The sequence below is a fragment of the Lycium barbarum genome, chromosome 9, assembly GCF_019175385.1.
Source record: "Lycium barbarum isolate Lr01 chromosome 9, ASM1917538v2, whole genome shotgun sequence".
Lineage (NCBI taxonomy): Eukaryota > Viridiplantae > Streptophyta > Magnoliopsida > Solanales > Solanaceae > Lycium > Lycium barbarum.
The window spans coordinates 21621696-21648871 of record NC_083345.1 but is presented as its reverse complement, the minus strand read 5'-3'; the positions used below and the strand labels follow the sequence as shown (position 1 = coordinate 21648871).

The window sequence follows — 27176 nt, the reverse complement described above, 5'->3', positions numbered from 1 at the left end:
CTCAATTGTTCGATAGACTGAAAGCCGCAGGCATGGTACAACCTATTGAATGGAAAATTCCCGATCCTATTCCAAAATGGTTTGATGGCTCCAAGCGTTGTGCATATCATTCTGGAGTTGCTGGGCACGCCACTGAGGATTGCTATGGCCTCAAAAACAAAATCGAAGCCCTGATTAAGGAAGGAGTAATCCAGCTCACTAGAGCTCGGCCTAATATGGATCACCATCCCTTTGCCTATTCACGAAAACGCCAACGTGAACGTGATAACTATCGAAAAGTTAAGAATACGAAAGAGGCCATTGCGCCAATTGGAAAGATGGAGAGGGGCATGTCATCAACTTTTGTTGCGCCCGTGGGGACAATCCAAAAACAAGTGCCAGTGAAGATTGCTGCTACAACTACTCACAACACCGAGACACCTACCACACGAGGTGCCGAACTAGGAGAGACTCTGAAGAATTGTACTTGTACTCCGTCCCTGATTCGCCGGGAGTCTTGGTAGTATGAACATGTAGTGAACTTGTTTTTTAAATTGAAGTTTGAATCGTACCCAAAACTTTGTGTTTGCTTTGCTTCATCTTTGGAAGCTTAATTGCAAAATCTATGAATGCATTTCTGATTTTTCCTAATTATCTACTATGGTTATTCTCTACTTTATTTATCAAAACTGCCAACTCTATGATTGTGACATAAATACGAATAGACAATATGCATAGTAACAAAGAAAACTCGAGTACAAGATAATATTCCACTTGGAAGAAATCGAAATAGCCGATAGACAATGACACAAGCATAAAAGCTAGCTATTCCAGAAGAAATCAAAGTACGACCTTAGGTAGACAACCTAGTTTGCAACCTTTCCTTTAATACGAACTACGCTGACCTGATTCCCGTGGTGGGATACGTAGGCAGCCCACATAGGGTTCGGTTGCATTACAACAAAAATCCAAAAAAAAAAAGTCCATATGTAAGGAGAACTACACATATGGCCTGATTCCCTCGGCGGGATTCATAGACTATCAACATATAGGTCCGTCACACCTAGATAAAAAATTAACAAATCTTTTACCATTTAGATAACAGAACTACGCTAACCTGATTCCCTTGGTGGGATACGTAGGCAATCCACATCGGGTTCGGTCCCTTTATTAGAAAATTTCAAACCATTTCTTATGTTCCTCACGAACTACATTCTGACCTGATTCCTTGGCGGATACGTAAGCAACCTATACAAGGTTCGGTCACATCATAACATAGGTTTAGTACACCCTTCTGAATCAAAACTGGGGCATATCTTGAAAGATTAGACAAGAGAAAGTTGGACAGGAAATAGTATAGACAAATGACCTTTCAAGGTTTTCAGAAATGTCACAATCGGAATTTAGCAAGAAATATTTTTACAACTTGCATACATATATTTTTCATCTACATCTTTCCTTATATACATACACTTACATATATATTTTTTTAATGAAATACTTTCTTTCAATTGTTTCACTACTGTTCATCTACCGAGACTTGAACGGAGATCACAAGATCCAAACAAATAGGATGAATGGAGCGCCAATAAAGTCAAGCTTCGAGTCAACACGAATCAACTTCCCCTTCCCAAACTAAGAATTTTTCTTTGAGTGCAGGAATTTAAAACCGCGAGATCAACAGTCAAGTCTATCAATCAGGGCCAAAAGCATCATTTGGCTCATTATGGCCTCGCCTTAAAAGCCCAACGGCTTTATTTCCAACTTTATCTTTAATTTAATTTTATTTTTTATCACAATAACTTTATGACTTTACATACCTGTTTTTGTAGGTTGACGAAGTTGAAGGCGAATTAAATCAGGATCACATGTCATCAGTTCGGCCTGTCACGATACCATCAACATCATAAGCCAAACGGCTATTCTATCACTTTACTCCATACTTTATCAATTACTTTATCATATACTTTACCGACTTTAACCACTTTACTCTGAATTTTACAAGAATCAATGTTAAGTCTCCGAAGACAACTGGAGGGATTATCATCAAGTCTCCGAAGACAACCGGGGGCATCACTCGGCTATACGGCCTCACATGCATAAGCCAGACGGCTACACTCTTACTTTACCCCCTACTTTATCCATTACTTTATCATTTACTTTACCGACTTTAACGACTCTATTCTGAACTTTGCAGGGATTATCATCAAGTCTCCGAAGACAACCGGGGGCATCACTCGGCTATACGGCCTCACATGCATAAGCCGGACGGCCATTCTATGACCTTACTCTCTACTTTATCATTCACTTTACCAACTTTAACGCCTTTACTCTGAACTTTGCAGGAACTATCATCAAATCTTCGAAGACAACCGGAGACATCATCCACTTTACAACTTTACCCCGGACTGTACGAGAGTTCTCATCAAATCTCTTAAGACAACTGGAGATATCATATCATCGAGTCCCGAAGACAACCGAGACATCGCATGGCTACACAGCTTCACCTGCATAAGCCAAACGACTACACTTTTACTTTACTCCTTACTTTATTACTTTATTTCATCATCTACTTTACCTACTTTAACGACTTTACCTTAAATTCCACAGATATCATTTATCATCGAGGCCCGGAAGACCGTCGGAGGCCTTATTATCATTTAAAGTACAACTGGAGATATTCAGCATAAACATTGCGCATTCATTCAAGTCCTTGAAGACAACCAGAGATAACATTTGGCCACACGGCTTCATCTTCACTCTCACACTCATATTTACTATCATTTTACACTCTTTATAATTTTACACTTTCAACTTTATTACTAATTTTGACATGAATTTCAGTTTTGGCAGAAACTACAACCCGCAGAGACGCAACACAACGTGGAACTTTATCTTACGCAGTGAACTGGGGAAAATTTGCTGAAGAGGAATATCAAACTCACAAGCAAAGGTCACGGATCTACTCTCAAACTCAATTCCGCCTATGTCCACAAACACGTGATACGTAGGTTAATTTCTCTTTCACATCCTCCGCTAAAACTCTACTAAATCTACTTTTTTCACAATCTCATATTCCTTTCTATATCCCCAGCGTCTCCATACCTCAACACTGGGGCATTTTTGGAGAATTTACATCGTGCCAGTAGAGTCCTACTTAAAGGTGTGTTACGCGCCACATTTATAATTAGGAGGCTATAAGCATATGTTCCATTCTTAAACGTTCTCGTCACCTGTCTACAACCCCCGCAAGATTATGAATCCACAAAAACTTTCGAACTACGCATGGCCTTAGTGCAGCCCTAGATATGTAGGCAACTCGAAACTGAGATTTGGCCATAATCTTCCATAATTCCTTCGGTCCTCATAATATTTTCCATCAATTTTCCTAAACCGTACTTTCTTATAAATGCATATTTGTTGGTCGGAACAAAATTGGCTATTACGTCAACTTCTTCGTCCGAAGACTCTTACATCATCTCCGGTCGAAGAGGGGCATCCGTTGACACCCAATTCTGTCCCTCCTTTATTTAATTTACTCGGGTTTCTAAATTTACTGACGAGCTAAATACTTTATTTTCACAATATGTTATTGCTACTACTATTAATATCATTACTTTTATTTTCAACATTATGAGCATTACTTTATCACAAATTTTAAACGGTTAGTCATCGTTTCGTTTTCGGGTTTGGACTCGTTAAATTAATTAAAAGACAGCACTTTGTTAAATCCTTTATTTTCTACATAATAATCACTAATTATCATAATATATATTGTACTGGTTATTAAGTTAGGAGCCTAAAATTAATTAAATAGGGGAGGAAGGACCAACAATTTTCAGCCAAATTAATGGCTTAAAATACAAATACAATGTTATTCCCCTACCCAAATAATCAGCCCACATTTTAAATACCCAGCCCATACTTTCGGACCTGACCAACCCATTTGTCCTACCCGGTCCAAACCAAAACTACCCGACCCGGCCCAATTTTCTATTTCTTTTTTCACCCCTAAACCTAACCCCTTCAGCCACCTCCTTCATTCCACCTCCCTCCTCTTTCTCTTTCTTTTCCCTCTTCTTTGTCATCTTCTCCATCTCTCACCCGACACCCCTCCTCTCTGCCATACTCCTCTCTGTCACCTCCATACTCACCTGTCCCCCACGCCCACGTTCCTCTCCATTCACCTCTCTCTCTTCTCACCTCTCTCTGCACCTCCACACTCCCCTGTTCCCCACGCCTCTGTCACACACTACTCTCTCTCATACGCTCCTTCTTTTTCCTTTTCTTTAGTACAAAATGAAGCTTATAAGTACAATCCAGGGGGGAATCGTTGAAAGGGGGGACATGATTTAGAAAAAGGGAATTGGGAGGATTTGAGAGGATTTTCAGTATTTTGGGGATTTCTTTTAGAGTTTTGGCCGCCATTTAAACAATCTGAAAATCCTTAGTGTTTCTTCTTCCTCTACGGATTTTCATCGTTGGATTATCACTCTAAAACTTAAAATCGTTTGAACTCTTTACTCTACTTTGGTAGACTCTAACCGGGACAGAGATTTTTGAACTTATTTGTGTGGGTTTCGGATCTGTTCGGAACAGGGGAGTAGATTCGAGACCCGACGCCTCAGTTCATTGCGACCACAAGAGGTAAACTTCCTATCTCTTTACTTTTTTTATTGGATTTTAGTTATGTTTTGCTAAGTTTAGTGTCAGTCTAAGCTTATTGTAGTTAGTCATGTTTACCAAGTTAATTTTAACTAATCCGAACAGAGTAATTAGTTAAGCAGTGTTTACATGGATATTCAGATTCCTGGTAATCAATGATTGTGTTCATCGGTTCTAAATTACTGTTGTTATACTACCAGCCTTAAATTTCTGGTGTAGAACTTGATCTTGGCTGTTTATCTCATATGACTTTGTATGTTGACATCCTGAGTACCATATAAACTGACGTGTATCCCTTGAAGCATTGCCTGTGTTTGTCTAATGCATAATCTGTCTAGGTATCTTGACCCCTGTGGGTCTGGTTCTGTATTTCTCAAAAAATAAAATGTGGTTTGATACATGCTAGTACTTAGAACAACTGGTGATCACTTTTCTCTATGTTTGTCCATGTCTACTTAGTTATCAGTTAAGTCTGCTGTTTGATTGCCTGTGGGTGTATTGTGAGTGTTCTGTCGACGCATTAATCACAGTTTATTATACGAGCATATTAGATTAGTGTTAATATCATATATGTTTTAAAGGGTTGTGAGACGAAGTAGCTTAGATCAGTTGGATATTGTATGATTATTAGATTGATAAAGTTCAACCAATTGCATGAATGTGGAAAGTAATGCAAACCTTCATATAGGGATCAGATTTGAATATTTGCCTATTTGTCTTTTCAAACAAATGAATGACAGAACTTGACTTGGGGGCATATCTCTTACTTGTGTGGTATAATGAGCTATACTCAGACTGCTATTCTGTTTGCCTTTCTGTTTGACCCAGCCCCTTTGACAATTGATTGTTGGTTCAGTCTATGTATGCTCGTCATTTGCAAACATCTTCAAAAACTAAATTTTGCACTCATTTGTTGATATACTTAAGATCCAACTTGCTGCAGAGTCATCATGGTACCATGAGTTATTTCTTTTGGTGTTGTCTCCTTAAATCTTGCTATGACCCATCATTCATTCATCTCCTGACCATTCTGATGAGTTGTAGCTGAATCATTCACAGTTATACTTGCCTTGTTCTGCCCTTAGATCTAAGTGTCTTCTCCTATACCCTTAGTTACTCCCTCTGTCTTTATTGTATGAAAAATACTCCACCTAGCTCTATATCAATGTTTTGAGTTGATTTGCCTTTGTTGGTCCTTAGCAACTGCATATTTCTCCTTTTTTTTACCTCGCCTACAGCTGCTATTGTTGTTTATCTATATCTCATCTTAAAAGATGCATTAGCTTATCAGTTAAAAACATGAGATCCTGAGATTGAAATGGGAGTCCACGAATGAAGATTTGTGCAGTTTTCTTTAGTGATCAGCCGAATAAAAAATGAACTAGGAAGTGGTAACAACCTTCACACACCTTGTATATAAGTTAAATCTCTAGTAGTTCTGGACAGTGTATGCATTGAACATGAGTTTTGTAGAATGAGATTTCCTTTAAAGATGTTCTCCCTGTTCAGTCCACCTTCCTCTACTAGCACCTGCTCACTTTTAGTTTGCCTGAACTGTTGGGGTTTAGCCATTTTAGCTACTGCTGTGTTTAGCTTTGTTTAGACAGTATGGGATTCTATTGCTGTGTTGGCTCAGTTGGTGCTCTCTGACTGTTTTGACTAGTATATGATGGGTTGAAGCGCTTAAGCATCGAAACTGTTTAACATTCTCCACGACAATTGAGGTCCAAAATCGATTACTGTTTTATAAGGTTGAATGAAGTGTATGTGTTTCTATTCCTTCCCTCCATCTTCTGCCTTCTTTTACCACTTGGAATTTTCATAACATATAGGAGAAAAGTCTTGTAGTTGCCCTAAAAAATTTGTTCATGGTTGTTGATCAAAATACTGTCTGTTGGCACCTTAAACTTGCTGCTGGTTCGGGTACTCGTTTAGGTGAGACTGTAGAGTACCTATGTTTTCTCTTATCTTTACTGGGCAGCAGTTTACTAGACTATTGTGTTTGGCTCTATCTGAGCACAATAAGTCATTAGAATTGACAATAAAAAAATAGTTAATTTGTCTGCTGGGTTAATTGATAATCTATGTGCTAATTGATTCGAGCAGCCCTGTAGAACATGTGATATTTCCGCATCTATTCAGCTTTACACGCTAAGTATACTTGTATCGATTATGTATATGTATGTATATGACAGGTATACTTTAGCCAATACATTCTTTATGAATGTACATACATAAGGTATACCGAAATATACACAGTATATACGTCATCTACTGATTTGTTTTGAGTTATATTTTACATGTTTAACCTTATTTATTGGTTATATACTAATCCGTTTCTTTCGTTTTATGCATGATTATCGCACGAGTCCAAGCGACTTGTCATCTCCCGCATCCGGTGTTGGGCCATAGCCCAACTTGATCTTCTCTTCTTTTGTCCAGCCTGCCCACATCAATAACAACAACAAAAAAGGGCCTTTCTGGGCCGAAGCCCAATAACAAAATAGGCTGCAGCAGCAGTCCGAAAATGGACTGTTCCATTTGCTCTTCTTTCCTTCTATCTTACTTTTGTTATGTATTTCTTATTTACCTTGTATGACTAACATTTTATCTTTTAGGTAATTTAGATACATTCTAGACATTAAGAGTTTAGTTTAATAATGGGTAGTCTATTCCACAAAACTAATTTAACGGATAACTCTTTCACTTTAGCTTTTTTTCAACGCTTCAAACGTATATTTGTTAAAACAATCCTTACATAATCTATATTGAACTATTAGTCTTTTGTAAGTCTTACTTTTAAATAGCATTTAAAATCTTGTTTTATACAAATAATTATTTTTCTACAAGTTCTATTTTAAATAGCATTCTTACATGTCTATCTATAACTTTAGTCATACTTACAAAGCTACTTTCTTTTTTCTATAATACCATATTTACACTTAGCCTAATTAATTATAAGTCTGGTCGGTTAACCATTGTTAATGGGTCTTAAAGGGTGCTTAATACCTTCCCTTTAGACTAATTGAACCCTTACCTAGAATCTTAAGTTTCACAGACCTTAAACAGAGTTAACTTTAAACATAACTTTAATAAACTTTAGGTGTCCTAATCACCGTAAATAATTAGGTGGCGACTCCTTAACATAAACAAAAAACAGGAATCTCCAATATGTCGTACTTCTAATTTAACTCCGCGGTTAAAATGGGGGTATAACAACTTGGCGACTCTGCTGGGGAACTCTACCTAGGTTCTAACCATAACAGACTTAGATTTAATTAGGCTTTGTGTGCTAACTTAGTTACTTTATTTGCTTAAACTATTTTCACATGCTATGAACTGCTTACACGTTTTTAATTGTTTGTTTGATATACACTGTTTAAATGTTACTGCTTTGAGAAACTGTCATTCCGTTCATATTTCTTCCACTCCTGGAAAACTCACACATATTCACACACTTAAAGCGGTTTCGCGGTTCGCGGCCGTGCACTACTAAATTACCCCTTTAGTTGGATTGGTCTAGTGGATTTAGTCGATCGGCGGTGCAGTCGACGGCCACGGACTTTCCACTCCCAAGTTGTCCGCTTGGGGGAACCTTGTGTCATAGGAAGCCAACTCTTAGTCAGCCTAAGATAGAGCTAAACCAACACCTTTATTAGGAGGATACATTTCATGACCTAGGAGGCTTAATACCCTTGGTGTATTAAGCCCATTGTTGGTAGGTGCATTGTTTTGTGGAGGAAAATGTTCAGGAACTGAAGGTTCAAGTGATGGAAAATGAGATGGGTTTGGTGCGACGTTCCTAGGTTCAGGAGGTGGGCTTTGGAGTGTAACAGATAAGTCGGCCATGTTTCTAACCCGATTTAATTCTCCGCGTAGATCCTCGATCTCTTGAGTCAGGCGGGCGATATGTTCATCATGCTGAATGGTAGTGCTATGTTCAGAAGTCTCAGGGGGATCACTAGAGACCACGATGTTTCCCGAACCAGTTGAAATAGATGCGGCTGGATCAGACATAATAATTGCCTTTCCTTGAACAGCCCAGCTGCGTTGAGGTAACGATGATGTCTTTGATCTTGTGAGGTAAGGATGGTCGGCCATCGAGAGTCAACACGAATCAACTCTTTTGTTGGGAATAAAAAAAAAACACAATAGTGTAAATGGTGTCAGTCTCACAACATATCTAGGTAAAGTCATGATCACATAGAGTCAAGTAAGTCATGTAGCAAATAATTCATCAAACAAAGTCAAACAAGTTGTCAAACAAATGTAAATAACGCGTCCTAGTATGCATGTGACCTCTTTGTGCCAGAGGTAGGCCTAACGTTTGTTTGAAAGGTAAAGTGTGCCATAATATGTCATCCCATTGCTTTTGTTTAATTAAACAAATTCTACTTCCCAAAATAAAGTACAAAAGTAGTGTAATATTTATTACATGTCAAATGAATACAACATAAAGTGTTTCCTAATCTAAGTAAAGTAAATATAATTCCCTATGTCTAAATTTCAGCTCCGTTTTGTGATGTCATTGATCTTCGTCATTCATTGTACTCCAATGCAAATCGATACCTGTCGTAGAAACGTTAGTAGAGCAAATAGTCAATATTTAGGCACAATTATCCTTCAAACATGCACATAAAATATGATTAATGTCACTTGGGGTCGTGAACCCGCTTGGACGTCTGGGTAACGTTGTCTAATGGGTTTAATACACCAAGGGTATTAAACCTCCTAGGTCATGAAATGTAAGCTCTTAATAAAGGGTGCTGGTTTAGCTCTATCCTAGGTTGACTAAGAGTGGGTTACTAGACGCAAGGTTCCCGAGCGGACTACTCGAGTGAGAAGGCTACGCGGTCTCCGTTATTCGGACACCCTGCGCATACGCCAACTCTCCTAAAATTTGGGATTTTGAAAGAAATTTGCGGGTGCGCAAAACACACCTCGTGTGTACGTGTGATAGTGTGAATTTCCAGAAGTGGAAGAAATATGAACGGAATGACAATTTATCAAAGCAGTAACATTTAGACAGTTTATATCAAACAACAATTAATCACGCAAACAATTTATAGCATGTAAAACAGTTTAGGCAAAATAGAGTAACTAAGTTAGCACACAAAGCTTAATTAAATCTAAGTCCGTTATGGTTAGAACCTAGGTAGAGTCCCCAGCAGAGTTGCCAAGCTGTTATACCCTATTTTAACCGGGATCAAAATAGTTTATAACTTCCGGCAATTCAGGGATTAATTAAAGTTAAGAGTCGCCACCTAATTATTTATGGTGAATTAGGACACCTAAGGTTGATTAAAGTAATTATCTAAAGTCAACTCTATTCTAAAGTCTACGAAACCAAATGATTCTAGGTACGGGTTCAACTAACCTAGAGGGAAGGTACTAGGCATCCTCTAAGTTCCATTAATAATGGTTAACCGACCGGACTTAGGTAAATTAATTAGGCCAGGTATAGATATAAGAAAAGGTCTAAAGTTTAGGTGTTGAAAGGGACGTGACTAATTAATATATATTCAAAAGAAAGGGAATATTTGTTCTGAGTTCGGCTACGTTATTCCGTTTGTTTAACTCCAATATTCTTCCATAGCTCATTCTCCCTTCTATGTTTCGTAGTGTTCCATAAGAAATAGCTTGTAAAGGTGAGCATACTAATTAGAACTTGATTTATGAAATGAACCTAAAGTATTTGATATATTTGGTAAAGTCTCTCTTTTTGTATTTAAAGGCAAATGTCAAAAGCTATCTAGAAAAGTGTCTAAACCCATTTATTGAACGTGTTGAACTCCTTGAAATAATTGTATCTAAAAATTTGGGCTTAGAGTGTGGTATCTAGAACTCGCTAAATTTATCTAATATTAACAAATAAAGTATTAATCATAAAGCACAAATTAGATGCACACAAAGAAAACATAAAATAAAAGAGTAAGATGATTTAAGCGGGCTCAGCCCATTTTCGCACTGCCGCTGTCCACTGACTGCTATTGGGCTTCTACCTAGCGGAACTTTTATAGATTTTGCTGCGGATTGGCTGATGGGCTGACTCGATAGAGAAATTACGTTGGGCTTTGCCCAACACCGAATGCGGGAGATGACGAGTCCCTTTGACTCGTATGCGAGATGATCATGCATAGAAAGGAAAGGAAAAGAATTAGTACATAATCAATGGATAAGACTAGACATGTATAATGTAAATTCAAAGGGATGAATCGGTGAAATGGGACAGATCAGTGACATGTATAGCATAAATTCAAAGAAATACCCAGTCCAAAACAAAGCTTCAGCCGTAACTCGTAACTAATGTTTTTGAAAAATAGATGAAATGGACAGTAAGGTCCAAGTTTCAGGCAAGCAGCCAAATGAAAGGGCTTATGTATAGATACACATGTGTGGGTAGTATTGTCTCACGATTTTTTCCCCACATGTATATATATATATTTGATAGCTGAAGGGCTTATGTATATAAAAGTAATTACGTTTCAAAGTGAAAAATGGTTTTCCTATGATTTGAGTATAAGATTAATGAATGGATGCTTGATGTGTACGATGGGTAATAGTATGAGCGGTGCTCTGTGGTTAGCCCCGGGTACCCGTCATGGCCCCTAGTCGGGTCGTGACAAAGATAACTCAAGGATTCCCCCAAGCTCAGCCTACTCATGGTAACATTTATGGGGACTTTAGTTCTTATGGAGATATTTTGAGTGGTCAAGTGCAGCTGGAAACTCTAAGCTAGCAATTTAATCAAACTTACACTGAAAATTGGTAAATATCTATTTTTAAATTATTATTTTGTGTAGTAGCATGCGTTTATTTTATTTATTGGTAAATATCCATTTTTTTGTATCTTTGTAGGGGTTATACACCTGATATGAGTAATATTGGGCAATCCTCTCAGTTCGATGGAGTTGATCTTTCTCCAAACCAACAATTAACCAAACTTACAGTGAAAATTATTCACAAAACTCGCCACTGGTACCAAATATTGATTTTGGGCAATCCTCTCAGTTCAGTGGAGTTGGTCTTTCTCCAAACCATGACAATATAGATCAATATCGGTAAGTTTATCACATTGATATTAAATAATTCATATATATTTGATGTTGGTATTTAAAATATGTTACTTTTCGTGTAAGAAGAGGCCTTTACTAAATGGTGATGATTATACAAATTATTGCGAGACATCATCAAGTGATAAGTGAAGAAATACCGAATAATGCAGAAGTAACCGATGATGATGACGATGACGAAGAGGTCTATGTTCAATCTGGTATGCAACAAGCAAATTTACTACAAATGATGCAAAGACCGATGCCGGAAAACCCAACTGCCGAAAGCCCAATTCAGTGGCATTCTGACCAGATTTCATATCTTGACAATCTTCAAGGTCGTGCTGATGCCTTTGTCTTCACCAGTGAAGATGATCAAAGTCGTCAAAAAATGTGGAAAGAATTGGCCGATCATATAAACGATGAATGCTACCTTGAAAAAGAGATGATGTTCGAATCGAAAAAGACATTGCAAAGGGCAGTCAAAATTTATAATTATAAGGGAATGAGAGAGTATAGGGTTGGTGACTCAACCAGAAAGATATGGAGACTAGTTTGTAGACGACAGTATCAAGGTTGTCAATGGATGCTTCAGGGAAATTATTAAGCCTGATGGTATATGGGTTATCACAAAATTCCACCAACATCACACTTATGGGAGAGAATCGAGCAGATCATTTTAGTTTAGATATAAATATGATTGCTCAAGTGTTACTTAAAGACGTTGTCGAAACCCCAAGGTAACCTATTCGACCTAGTTCATTATAATTCTTACATCAATTAAATTATCATTGCAAAATGTTATTTGTTTAAACTTGTGCAGGATCCCCATCAAAGATTGCACTAGAAACGTTAAGACAATATATTATAAAACGATAAGCAAGAGAAAGGGATATCTCGGGCGTAGGTGTTACACTCCATAATAATCTGTGCTACTTGTATTAAAACAAGAAAGAATGAGTTAAGAAGGTTCAAGGAAAGTTAATCGAGTTAGTAAGAATATCGTTATATATACATGGTTTCCTTAAGTATCCCAAGGCGACACGGTTACCTAAAGGGTGTGGAATCGCGCTATGAGTATGTATATGAAGTAATGCGAGTGACCTTTTAAAGTATTTGAGATTATTAGTAATGATATAGAGGGTGGACAAAAGATATGAATATACTTTTGCGATTGGAGTTTCGTCAAAGCTTTGTGAGTTCTCTAGTTATGTTTAAGGTTATTGTGAGTCTCTGGACCCTTCAAGATGTGTATATGGATTTTTTTATTGATGTATATAAGTGTGTATATGTATGCATAAGAGGTTACATAAGGTTGGAAGAGGATTAGAAGTTAAACGAAATGAATCGGAACAACTTCAGTAAAATTTCGGACCCGATTTTAGTCTATATTGTAGGAGGCATATCTCCTTGAATATGAGGAGTTTTAAGGTGTTTCAAAATCCTAAAATGAAGTTCATCGAGTCTAGTTTGTAATGCAACAAACCGCTCGTCAAAATGATATCGGGATAAGGAGATATGGACGATGCAAGTTGGGCTGGCAGGGCAGCAAGTTTGGACCCGACCTAAACACTCACATTTCGGCCCATGAGGCCCATTAAACTCAATAGATAAGTCACCACTTTGCCCTATATCATTTCACACGACCTAAAACAGATCCAAAACCCTTATTTTCTCTCCCAAACCCCCTTTCTAATTGAGCCATCATATAAGCTAAATCCTAGACCCTTGACATGATATTAGTTAAAGAGAAGTTGTAGCTTAAGTTTTTTTTTGTGTTGTTAAGCAAGCAGCTGGAAAGAGGAACAAGATTCTTGAAGATTCTGATTGCTAAAGGTAATTTCAACCTCCCACTCATGTTATCAATTTGGATTAAAGGTTTAATATGGTGTATACGTGAAGGAAACGTTGATATACAAGCTAGAGAGAGAGAGAGCATAAGCCATGGCATTCGGCCATGGCTAGCAAAATTGGAGCTCAAATTTGTTGATCCAAAAATCAGATTTTCTAGGTATTTCAGCCCTTAGGAAGGTGATAATAACGTGGAGAATTCATTTGGAGCAACAAGAACAAGTATTAGTGCATTTCACAAATTCTAACTAAGTGGAAAAAGCCAACTTGTTAAGGTAAGAGTTGATCATTTTTCTATGTGTTTGATGATGAAGTTGGACGTGTGGGGAATATGCAAATGTAAATTGTATGTGTGAAATTATGTATCTTGATGTTGAAGCATAGTTGTAACTTGGTAACATGAATTGCACGAATGTTGTTGAAATGTTGTTGAATGCCGTAGGGGCTGTTTTTAATTGAAATTTGATGGACTGATTTGAATTAATATTTTGGTTGTTGTAATCATAGATTATGTGATGAGAATGAAGGAATTTAATGGTTAGAGTTGGAGTTAAAATTGTTGTGGGTTGTTGTAAGGATTATAGAGATAATAATGTGATTTACTTGCATATGGATAGATGATGTGGTGTCGTGTGGCTGCTGTTGTATTTCCCTGAAATTTGCTGAAAAGATGGCATGAAATAAGTCGTAAGAAGTGTATATGGGCTGCTTGGTGTGTTGTAAGTGTTCGTTAGAATTTCGGGCATCGTTATGTTATAGTTTAGGGGCTGTTTTCGGCCCAATTTGGAGAAATTGTTGGATCGTTGGAAATATTATGTGAATTGTTTAGAATGTTCTTGAATGTTGTTAGTATGGGTTTGGGTTAGTATTTGGATGTATAGGCGTTGATGTTGGCTTGAAGGTAAGCCGTTGAATTGAATATTTGGAAAGTTGTCGAATGATGAAAAAGAGAGTATTAATGTAATATTGTCTTTCGGATTGGTTATTGGAGTTGCTAGGTTGGTTATTGTGGTTGTTGTTGTTGATTTTGAGCGAGTTAAATTCTCGGGATGGCCTATTTACAGGGGAAGTGCTGCCGAATTTTCTGTAGAATTTAATGTTAGTTTGGAATGAATGGCTTAAGTGCCTATGTTTAATATTGGATATTCGTTGGCATATTTGTAGACCTTGGGGAGCCCGAGGCGTAGATTGGAATTTACTTTAGATTGGCTATCTTGGAGTGCGTACGAGGTATGTAAAGCGCAACCCTTCTTTCTTTTGGCATGCCTTAGTTTTCAATAGGCTATATCACGAGCCTCGAGGAAATTCCAAATTCGAAATCCGAGCACGTTATGATCCTTATATATATTTCTTGGCATTCTTATGTATGTTGTGATGAAGTATGAACAATTATGTCTTCGAAAGCATTGATTTCCAAACTTTGTACAAAAAGTTGTTTTAAAGAATTCCGTAACTACGAAATGCCATATCTTTTGCATAAAGGCTCGGATTGCTCCAATATTTTCATAAGAGTTTGCATGATGTATAATGAGTATGTTTTCCATGAGCGGGCCCGATTCGGGTCGATACCCGTTCGTGGGTCCCGCGACTTTTCTTTATGTAATTCGGACGACTTTTGAAAGAATTTGGTATGATTATCATTTCGAATTTCAAATATGATCATTTTACTTATGTTTGAATTTATGATAATGATTTTATGCATATGACTACTCTATTAACTACTAAACAAAAATTGTTTTAAATAGTTCATTAAGTCTTATAAATTGTTTTGGCCCTCGGAACGACTTCAGAAAGGTATGCTTCTGTAATTCATTATGACATCCGAAACTCACTTATTATGATCCCGTCTGACTTCATTGAATTGGTTTGCCATTGATATGCCTCATCGAGTCTCTGAAAATATTTATGATATTTTAACTGCATTTAGTTTCTCACTACTCTATTCGTGGATGCCCCAATGTTTCCCACACTGAGCCCGGGCCAGGATATGTTGTCAAGCGTAATCCTCTGCATTGTTCGCCGTGCCTCGATGTGAGGGGGCAGGTATACGTGTACATGGGTTTGTGGAGTATGCTGTGTCATGTACACATGTTCTGATATGATTTGCCATGGCCATCTGATATGATATACTATGTTACGGGGTTATGCCCCTATTCTGATTCTTCTGTGTTGTGGCACCAGCGTCGGGAGGGTGGCCACGTTCTGTTTGCCGAGTCCCTTGGCAGGGGCCGGATTTGATATGACATATGTTTCTGTACACACTCCGCATGTTTTGAAGATATGTATTTGATACTTTGGATTTTCTACTCACTTTTTCTGTACGTTCTGTACCAGTTATGATTTTGGTTCTGTAATTCAGGCTTTACATATTCAGTACATATTTCGTACTGACCCCCTTTCTTCGGGGGCTGCGTTTTCATGCCGCGCAGGTACCGACGACAGGTTTGCTGATCCGTCCGTCTAGGATATCTTTTCTGCCATTTGGAGCGCTCTTTTATTCAGAGCCCATCTTTTGGTACAGTCTGTCACTACTGTATATATATATATATATTCTCGTTCATGGGTACGGCGGGGCCCTGTCCCGTTATATGATTCCGTCGGTCTGTTTAGAGGTCTGTAGACATGTTTGTGGGTTAGGGTCTTTCTGTACGGATGCGTGTATATGTTGTGTTTGGGCGATCTCATTCGCCGCGGCGGCCGGTCCGCATATGTTTAAATGTTGCTTTGTTGGCCCTGGGTGGTCATTGTTGGTATTATCTGTGCGCAGGGTTAATTTGGATAGTCTGTAAAACAAAGGAAACTCTGCCGAAATTTTTCTGGAAATTATCTAAATATTGAAATATAGCCTTGTCGGCTTCTGCTATATACTTGAATGCGTTTGATAATATTCGTTCTCAACTCTGTTTAAAAATGATGATTTAGTTTGTATGTCCGTTTGGGTGCCCAAGTAGGGCACCAGTCGCGGCCCACGGGGCTGGGTCGTGACAGTAGGTGTGCTTTTGAGATGATTTATGGAAATTAGGAGCGCTCTTTCCAGACGTTGCCGAGGTATATGATAGCTTTACAAAAATTCAATGCTGGTACTGTTGTAGAGTGGAGGCTTCTGCCCGGTAATATTTTCGACTTTGTGTTTTGGACATTCAAATCACGTATTGATGGTTTTTCTCACTGTCGGCCAGTCATATCCATAGATGGCACACATGTATATGGTGTATACAACATCAAGCTACTGATTGAAGTAGGAATGGATGCCAATGGGTCGATATTCCCTATTGCTTTCGCAATTGCCGCTAACGAGAGCAACGAGACACGAAGGATGTTTTTGACACATTTGAGGTGGTATATTATTAAGGATCGTATAGGCTTATACGTGCTATCTGATCGACATCAAGGCATATTGCATAATATGTCTACTTTCGAGGGGTGACAACCTCCCTTTGCTTATCATCGCTATTGTTTAAAGCATATAAAGGCAAATTTTCAAATGAAATTTGGAAATAGCATACTAAAACAAATTGATGTGGGCGGTTGTGATGGAGCATCAACAAAAAAAAAATGGCTTGTAAGGATAGAGATGATCAAGGCAGTGAGTCCAGAAGCATATACTTGGTTGAAGACAATCGAAGTTGAAAAATGAACATTACATGCCGATGAAGGTAGGAGATGGGGATACTAACAACAAACAACTCAGAGTCGTTTAATGGTTTGCTAAAATCTACTCGGGCACTGCCCGTTACTGCAATGGTGAGAATGACTTTCATGCAAGTTGTGGAGCGGTTTGTGACAAGAATAAAGCATGCCAAAGCCATATTAGCAGAGCGTGGGAGATGGATGCCAAAACCTAAAAAAATGATCGAGCATAATAAGAAAAAATGTGAGCTGCACAAGATGACCGAGTATAACTATGTTGAACGTGTGTATAAAGTCAGGACAGGTTATTACGAAGGTCGGAGAGAAAACTTACATACCATTTATAAGGGCACGAGAACGTGTAGTTATGGTAAGTGGCAAACATACCATATGCCGTGTTCTTATGCCGTCAAGTGTTTCGAGGCAATGGGAAAAGCGGTATTAAGTTATGTGGCATCGGAATACAACGGCAAAAGTTACCTTAAAGCATATGTCGGCCACTTCTACCCACTTGGTGACCAAGCTTATTGGCCAAACGATCCATTTTCAATGGTTGCTAACATGGAGTATATTCGTAAAATTTGTGTTAATGCAGGAACTCAGATTCATAATCAAATGGATGTCAATGATAGGACATACTCTCGCAGGTGCTCTACGTGTAAGGAGTTTAGCCATGATAAGCGTTTTTGTAGCCTACGAGACCGTGGTGGTGCAACTACGTCTCGTAGTGGAAGAGCGTCTCGTACTTGAAGTATTATTTTAAATATTTTGTTATTGTAAAGAATGATGTATTATTTTGTTATTGTAATGAATTATTTTTGAATTATTTTGAACTTCTCGTATTGGATGAATTATTTTTTAATATAATATTTTTATTTGTACATTCGAAATAAAGTAATGCCTTGACTAAATAAAAAAACACTTAAATCAAAACCTTATAAAATAAAACACTTAAATCTAAAGATAATAAGATTCAAACAAACAAAACTTACTTCGGGACATTTTACAACTCCTAAAACGACGATCCAAACGTTTAGGTATACTTGATGTAATGAGCCAATATTATTGTCCGCAAAAAAAAAAAGATATCAAGTTGCATATAAAATATTGATATTTTAGAATTTTGAAACATGATTGATCTTTGGTCAAAGTATGAAAAAACATGAATTTGAAAACTTTAAAATTATATGAAAAAAAGATAACATCTATTGGGCACTAAATTAATGCGCAATAGGACTTAACTGTAAAAATACAGTTTAATCCTATTGCGTACTAAATTAATGTGCAAAAGATAGTTTTGTAATTTTTTCTTTTGTATTATTTTGATTCCAAATCAGACTTATGGGTCCTCCCATATTAGCCCTGCCTGTATTTGTCGTTCCACCGCTAAAATTCCGTTACCTTCCACCATCGTTGCCACCCATTCACATCAGAAGAACGTATCTGTAACTATGGGCAACCAAATGGACTTGCAGCTTGCAATTGGAAAATCATGGAGATTCTAAGTTTAATATTTAGGACCAAAAAGATTTGAGGAAAATTCTTGACGTGGTAAGAAACAGGGCAAAGCATCTTCCGTATAAAACATGAAGCGATGAAGGATTGAACAACCTTGAAGCCGAGGTTTCTGCAGGGTTTAACAGAACCAAATACTCCAAAGCATCATCCTATAGCAGAACTTCTTTCTCTCTCATTTCTAAAGACTTCATCTTTTGCCCCATCAATGCAAACGAACCAATCTCCCCTCAGTCATCAAATACCCATCTCAAATTATGCAGTAAGACTCATGTGCTTTACTCTTCTCTAATGTCAAAACCCAACAATCTCAAACTTGTTGAGCAAAACCCATCTCAGTTATCCTCAAGACAGAGAAAGATCACAACTTGAAGAGGCTTTTGATTCTTCAAAGACCATTCAAGAAACGTTTGAGGTTTTTTTAAGAAATGGAGGCAAGTTTTGATGAGAGAAAACTCGCGTTGGCATGTCTCAGAATAGGTCTCAAACTTGACCAAGAAGGCGAGGAACCTGAAAAGGCTCTATCTTTTGCTAATAGAGCTTTGAAAATATTGGACAGAGATGATAAATTGTCTTTGTTTCCTGCCATGACCTTGCAATTGTTAGGCTCTGCTTGTTACAGTTCGAAAAGATTTAATGACAGTTTGGGATATCTTAATAGGGTTTTGGGTCAATGAGAAAAGGATGGTTCTTGCAGTGGTGTGGTGAGGATATTAGGCCCATTCTTCATGCTGTTCAGCTTGAATTGTGTAATACGAAAACGAGCTATGGAGAGGAGAGAGGAAGCCCTTGCTAATCTTAGGAAGTCTTTGGAGTTGAAAGAGATGACTGGAAAGAGATAGTAAAGAACATGGAAAAGCTAATAGAGATGTAGCTGAGGCATATGTCGCCACATTGCATTTTAAAGAGGCTCTACCATTTTGCTTGAAGGCCTTGGACATACACAAGGCACAACTAGGGCAAAACTCTGTAGAGGTTGCACATGATAGGAGGAGGCTTCTAGGAGTTATTTATACTGGATTAGAAGAACATGAGAAGGCATTGGAACAAAATGAATTATCACAGAGGGTCTTGAAGAACTGGGGTCTTGATGCTGATTTGCTTCGTGCTGAGATAGATACGGTCAACATGCAGTTAGCCTTGGGTAGATATGATGAGGCCATTAACACAAGCAGACTGGAAAAGAGAGTTAGGATAGAGCTATGGTCTTTATCTCCATGGCAAAAGCATTATGCAACCAGGAGAAGTCCACGGATGCAAAAAAAGTGCCTTGGAATTGCATGTGGAATCCTTGGAAAGAAAGAAAAATTCTCCCCGGTTGAAGTTGCTGAGGCATACATGGAAATTTCTATGCTTTATGAGACAATGGATGGGTTTGAAGCTGCTATATCACTATTAAAGAGAACACTGTAAAGCATGCCAAAACCTTTCAAAAACATATGCTGCCATTAGGAGATAAGGAATTCAATCTTTTCTTTAAGTTATATTGGCAGTTGTTAGTGTGCATTTTTCTCTTTGAATGCCTGTACCCTTACCAAGTACACCATATGAGCAATTGAAATATATGTTATATGAATCCTTCATTTGTCTTTGATGTACCGGTTCAAATGGGCCTGTGAGGCAGGTATAGGTACGTCATGCCAAATATAGATTTTTTTTTTCTTTATCAAAAAAAAAAAAATCAATTATCTATATGAATTATTCATGGTTGGTATGAATTCCTAATATTTTATTAGATGGAGATATGTAAAGGAGGATAGTAGACGAAAACAACACCAAATCTTGTACTTACCCATCTCCGCAAGTGACTTAACACAATTCAAAAATTGAGAAGGTTTACTTGCAACTATTAGTTGTTTGAGTTTGATTTACCCATATAAACAATAGTAGATCCAACAAACTGACAAGGTTTATCTAAGTAGACAAATTGACATTCGTTGCTTTGCAACCAAAGGTGTAGTGTTTGAATAAGTTGGAATGAAAATGAATGGAGATATGGGGTTCAAACCCGAGCAGGGGTCAAAAGAATTAGGTGATTTCTTACCTTTTGTTTAAATCTTGGTGGATAGAGTGTCCCAGTACCTATATGTAATACCCGAGGGAATAGTCAAGGTATGCAAGTCGGGACAGACACTACTGGTATCAAAATACAAGACATATGTAGCTTAGTGGTGAAGAATTTAATTAGCAGATTAGGTCAAGGATTTAAAACTTATCAATAACATTTGAGGCTGAGTAAATGTTTTTCTTTCCTTCTGATAAGTAAAGATCATTCACAGAAACAGCGCCAGGAGAGTGCTGGAAACTGTACAAGATGTACGGCTTAGTGTCCTATTCAAAATACAAAGGAGTCTAACTATGCTTCCTTCCACATTTGATGGACCTTCATCTAACTATGCTTCCTTCCACATTTGATCTTCTTTTCATTAGCAACTTTCAGTTTTACCAGTGTTTGAAATTCATGCCATAACTGTTACAAGTCTCAAAAAAAAAAAAAAAAAAAAAAAAAAAAATCTTGCCATAATTTCCTTATGCTCTTCCAAACAGTAAGGAAGAATAGAGGCATAACCATAATTAGTCAGTGCATCCCATAATTTGCACTGACTATCTTTCTCCAGAGGCATAACCATTTGAACAACAGGCATTTGCTCTGTAGACTCTAGTATTTTTAATACTTGTCTTAGGGGTTTCTGTTACGATAGACAGTTTCACCGAGTGGATTGGAATTTCCTTAGCATAGGAAACTGCTCCTTATTCTGTTCGATGTTTGTCAACATATGCAGGCATAGGTAACATGGACATTATAAATGTATGAATACTATCCAAGACAATTATTAGGACTAACATCTTTGTTTGCGATAGATACATATTGCTTTTTCTATATTGGAAGTGTCTTTTCAAACTTTTCAATCACACCTTGCATATCAGGTTCCACCTGTTTTTCCCTCCCAAAGGGGAAGGTCCAAATATACTTTTGGTATTTCCCCGACTCTACAACCCAAAGTGTGCTAATTCGCGTTTGTTTCTTAACTCGTTTATTTGAAACAAAGAGCTCTTTCTCACATTTAGATGTAGCCCAAATCCTCGAATGAAATCAAAATGGACCTTACAACAACAACAACCCAGTGAAATCCCACAACGTGGAGTTTGGGGAGGGTAGAGTGTACGCAGACCTTACTCCTACCAAGGTAGGACGACTGTTTCCGAAAGACCCTCGGCTCAATAGAAAAAACATAAAAAGAGGTCAGATAAGGCTAAGAGATTCAAAGTGATATGAAAATGAAGTAACGCAAGCGACACAGATAACATAGAATAATCAAAGCACAGGAAATAACAGATAATAGCATAAATCAGAGCACAAGAAATTATACTACGATAATGCGACTACTAATAAGACAGGATAATGAGACTATCTACTAGCCTTCTACCCTAATGTGGGTCCTCCAAACCCTCCTATCTAAGGTCATGTCCCCAGTAAGCTGTAACTGCACCAAAATGGACCTTAAGTATCATAATTGTTTCACTTCCTCATTATAGAAAATAAGAGCATCATCAGCATAAACTAGAGAACCTCCGGTTTTGGCCGTTTAGGGAACTCCTAATTTGCCTAATCAATCGTGTACTAGTATTGGATTCCCGAATAAACTGGATTGGACATAGAGGATTAGGTAGCCAATTCCGACTAGTTTTGAGATTGGGAAATTGTTTCTTTATTGATTGATCTTGGGACAACCAATCAACATCAGATGAAGTGATTTATATCTGTCTACTAGACAAAGGATGCCTATGTCTTGGCAAGCAAACTATGTAGGATAATTTGTTTTGATTGGAGAAAGATGTTATGCTTATGCATGTAAAAGCCTTTTTGATTTACCCTACATTTGGGGTTCCCTTTTTACGTCAATAGAGTTATATACGTCTGAAAAAGAAAATAAATTTAAGAAAAATGGAAAACTCAAACAAAACCTTTTCCGAGTATTACTTAATGACGTCCAGCATCTAATCTGTGTCGATAGGTTGCACAAATCATTCCCACCTCTGTTTTGAGCATTTGCTACTGGTATCAAGGTAGACATATTTCCACCTGTAGTGCATTGGCATTAAGACTTTAATAATTTAATTGGAGTCAAGAAAGCATGCCTAGCACAGGATAATCTACAAAAAAGAGGTCTCCAGATTTGGTCAAGATGACTTCTCTGTGGTATGGGTGAAGAGAGCATTGATCATCTGTTTATCCATTGCAAGATAGCAACAGATCTGTTGCACATGTTCTTTTTGTATTTTAGGAATCAATTGGGTCATGCCTAGAACTACTTTTGATTTGCTCACTAACTGGAAAGAGATTGGCAGTAGAAATGGAGATGAAGACTGGTGGCGAGCCATCCCAACTTGCATATGGTGGGTAGTCTGGAAGGAGAGAAACTCTAGACAATTTGAAGACAAAGAGCAACCCCCTACAGAAGATTAAGATGAACTGCCTTAGTCTTTTTTATTTTTGGTGTAAAGAATCTTTTATGGGGGGTATAGGTGATTTGATAAATCTGATAGGAAGCACTTAGTTTGTTTGTTCATAGTCTCCCCCTACTTTTGTTCTCATGAATCCGAGATTGTAATTACAGCACTGACCAACACCTTTTGGTCCTGAGTCTTCTTTTTATATACAAATGGTTACTTATTCAAATAAAATTAAAAAATCTGGCCCCTCAATTCCATTTGGGGTTGCTGGTCCTGCTTATGCTAAATTTAATTGCAACTTGTTACTAATTATAACACAATATCATCTTTCTTGATTCCTTCTCTTTTGTCGCATCAGCACAGTACATTAGATTTTTAGTTTGTGCAAGGATTGCAGCTGTTCAATCACTACTACACTAGAAATTAAAATAACTGGTTACTTCTGTTTTTGAATTTTTTTGAGTTCGATAATGGCTTTAAGAGGCCTCTCTATGCACCCATAAGAATACTTCATAACCTTGGATGACATATTGATAGACGGATTCTGATACTGACTTTCTTTACAATATGGTTTTATAGTTGATTCACTCGGCTGGATTCATACAGTTGTTAGTTGTCATTCTTCTCCGTGCTTTGTGTCACTGCATATGTCTTAGACTCAGTGGCGGATCTACAGTGTCCTGAGGGTGGCAGATGAACACTACCGTGTATATAGGTAAAATATTGGTTTATATAAAAATATATTGATATATTTTGAACACCCTTTACACAACTAGGCGATGTAGTTCAGCTGTTAAAGGGTGGTCAGATAGTAACATGAGCTGTGCAGCGTTGTAGGATCGATACTGAGTAGCGTTTAGCTTTTTCTTTTGAAAACAGAAATTGCCAGTTCCCAAATCCACAAAAATTCTAAAAGCTCTATACTACTCTGCCAAATCCGAAGGCAAAACTGCTTTATAAAGAGAAAAAAGAACCCTTTTATGCTTTGAAAGTCTCGTTGCAGCGTTCTCTCTCTCTATATATATATATATACATTTTTTTTGATGCTTCCTTTTAGTTTCTTAATAGTTTAATATTTCTTGTAGATTGGTGTGTTTGTTGTCATGTGATAGTGTCACTGGTCCGATGCTATAATCGATGACGAAGTTGTAAAATAACCACCCCTTGTTATATTCTAATTTGATGGACTGATTAATTCTACAATATGAAGTGCTTATATGATTTAGTAACTCTTTAGAAATATTAGAAATAATGGTCAAAAACACACTTTTCCTTTTCCTAACTGAATTGTGACCATTTATGTATTAAAACACACCTCAACTATCAGTTGTTCCCTTTGGGTGTAAAACTCGCGAAAAATTGATAAATATTTTTATGTTTTTGCTAATATTGTATAGTTTGATTTTAAATTTTTTGGTGCATCCATTCATCGAAATATTTTTTATTTACATATTCAATGTTTGAAAAACATAAAATCTTAGCGAAAATTCTGGCTCCGCCACTGCTTAGACTCTTAGGTGGAAACTTGATGTGCTACATAGCGTGTTCTCCATACACTTCTAAATACAAGTACAAAATTGATTGGCTTCATAATATTTTCAGAATTTTAGTCTTCTTTTTAAGTAATTCCTCACAAGCAAATATATAAAATATGGAGAAGGCTCTATAGAAATGCAATTTGAGAATCCTGAAGATGCAATTTGAGAATCCTGAAGAAGTGGATATAGTGATTTATTCATGCAGCTTCAGTAGTATTATGGCCAATTATGCTTTCAGAGATTCAGTTGTTTTAGCATATGCTTCCAAATTCAACGACACAATTACCTGTACCTGTATATATTATCCTAATACATTAGTTATGGGAATCATATTTGTCGCGAACTAAGCTAAATTGACTGTTGCAAGTGAGTTTCATCATTTAAAATTGTAAGCGCCTAAAAAGGCTTGAAATTGGAAGTTTCTTTATCTTTAGAACAGTACAACTGAACGGTTTGTTATAGTTTTATGAGTTTCTTAGTTGAGTGTGAAAAATAGGTCTAACCTGTTGAGTTGGGATTTTTCACCTTTCACCTTGCAATAAACTTCTAGGAGAAAGCAATTGAGGCTTGGGAAGGTCATGGTCCAAGTGCAGTAGATGAACTTAAAGAAGCTCATCGGCTTCTTGAACAACTGAAGAAGAAAGCTTCTGGCATATCCGATGGGACTATGATGAAGGCCTTGCCTTTGGCTAATTCTAGTGAAGCTGGCTTTAGTGTTTCAGGGTCCAAGGCCTTGCCTCACAAGTTGGTGTTTCAGCCATTGAGAGGCAAAGAAATGCAACTAAAATGCTGAATCAATAAAGTTCTGTGCAAGTCTATTAATGTGTTCTTTCACTTTTAGGAATAATACCTTGTGTTAGTTTGGTCTTTCCTTTTCACTGGAACCTATTCTTATAAGCTTCACTAAAGATATTAAAGCTACAAGATCCATCAGTCTGCAACTTTCATCTGTCACTAGTTGTTTTTACATTGAGGTCTCTGTCCTGGTGGTTATTCACTTATTTACAAGGTTCTGGTAATCACATTGCTAAGAGTGCTGCCAGTTCATTTTCGTTTCCAAATTCCAAGTGTTATCTAGTTGATGCGTTTGAATATTCATTTTAGGGTCAATTTTACCCTTCTTTACGTGTGTAGCTTAAAATGCCCTTATCGTTATGTTTTTTGCTCAGAACTAACCAAATGCCCTCCAACTAACCAAAGAGCTTAAAAATATCCTTCCTACTAACGGTTGCTCCAAAACAAGAGAAAATGAATACCCTTAAACTATTCAAAATGGGGAAGTTTTTGTCCTCCATTTAAATTTTGGGACAAGTGCCCTTAAATGCAAAGACTTGAGCAAAAACTTATATTGGAGATTATGAAATTGCTTTGACTATTTTAAATGACAATGCCAAGTTTATGTTTTATATAAAATAGGCTTAATGCATAAACAAACCCTCAAACTTGTCCTCAGTTGGCAAGTATGCCCTCCAACTTTGGGTGTGGACGAGTAGGCACCTCAACTTGTATAAAGTTGAACAACTAAACACGAATGTTGACGTGGTAGTGATGTGGCACTGGCGTGGCACCTCCAAAATTTATGTGTCACGTCAGCATTTGTGTTTACTTATTCAACTTTATACAAGTTGAGGTGCCTACTTGTGCACACCCAAAGTTGAAGGGCATACTTGCCAGCTGAGGCCAAGTTTGGAGGCTTGTTTATGCATTATGCCTATAAAATATAATTACTAGTATTAATTTTTCAACTGAATATTCATTTTACAGTTTTCTTTCAAAACTATTATACGTCGCCTCGGTCGAAATTTGGGATTACTTAAAGTTATAATAAGTAATATAGCATAGAAAGATATAATTGAATTTGATTTCTTTTATCATATTATTCTTAGAGTTGGTAAAATGAATTCATTATTATTAATGTAGAAAAATGAATTTTAAATTGTTATGTAAGAAAATTAAAGGTACATAATATCATGTTCAGAAATAATAACTCATACCTAATATATAAGGAACCAAAAGAAATTAACAGTTATATGTCATCGTTTATTTGATAAAATGGGAAGTGTTCATAGTACTTATTAGCCCCCCCTCCCCCAACCCCAAACCAAAGGGCAAAATTGTCAATTCTCTTGTTTTAGAACAATCGTTAGTAGAAAGGGTATATTTGAGCTATTTGGCTTTTGGAGGGCATTTTGGAGCAAAAAACATAACGGCAAGGACATTTTTGAGCTAAAAACATACCGGAGGATAAATTTGATCTATTTTGAATAATACAGGCGTATTTTTGGCCCTTTCACTTCATTTTAACAACTGCGCCAAATCATTGAATGAGTCTGTGTTTAGGCTTCCAGCAATTTTTTCTTTCCCTCGTGTTGCTAATATTAGACTAAGAAAGAGAGTCCGGAACCTAAATGACCTAATAAAAACTCAAATGAATCAAAATGTCTCAAGAAAAAAAGTTGCTACCAAACTACCCTTAACACAGTTTTTTTTT

The 27176-nt window shown here is 37.2% G+C and overlaps 1 long non-coding RNA gene and 1 pseudogene across 1 annotated transcript; both read left to right on the top strand.

The window, feature by feature from the left end:
* The first annotated feature begins 12611 nt into the window (after positions 1-12611).
* Positions 12612-16410, top strand: LOC132611034 (uncharacterized). The gene is made up of 2 exons (XR_009571438.1): positions 12612-13822; positions 14712-16410. It is a non-coding gene; the product is annotated as an uncharacterized LOC132611034 (long non-coding RNA).
* An 800-nt stretch (positions 16411-17210) lies between these two features.
* LOC132611750 (protein KINESIN LIGHT CHAIN-RELATED 1-like) lies at positions 17211-25654 on the top strand (annotated as a pseudogene).
* The last annotated feature ends 1522 nt before the right edge of the window (positions 25655-27176 follow it).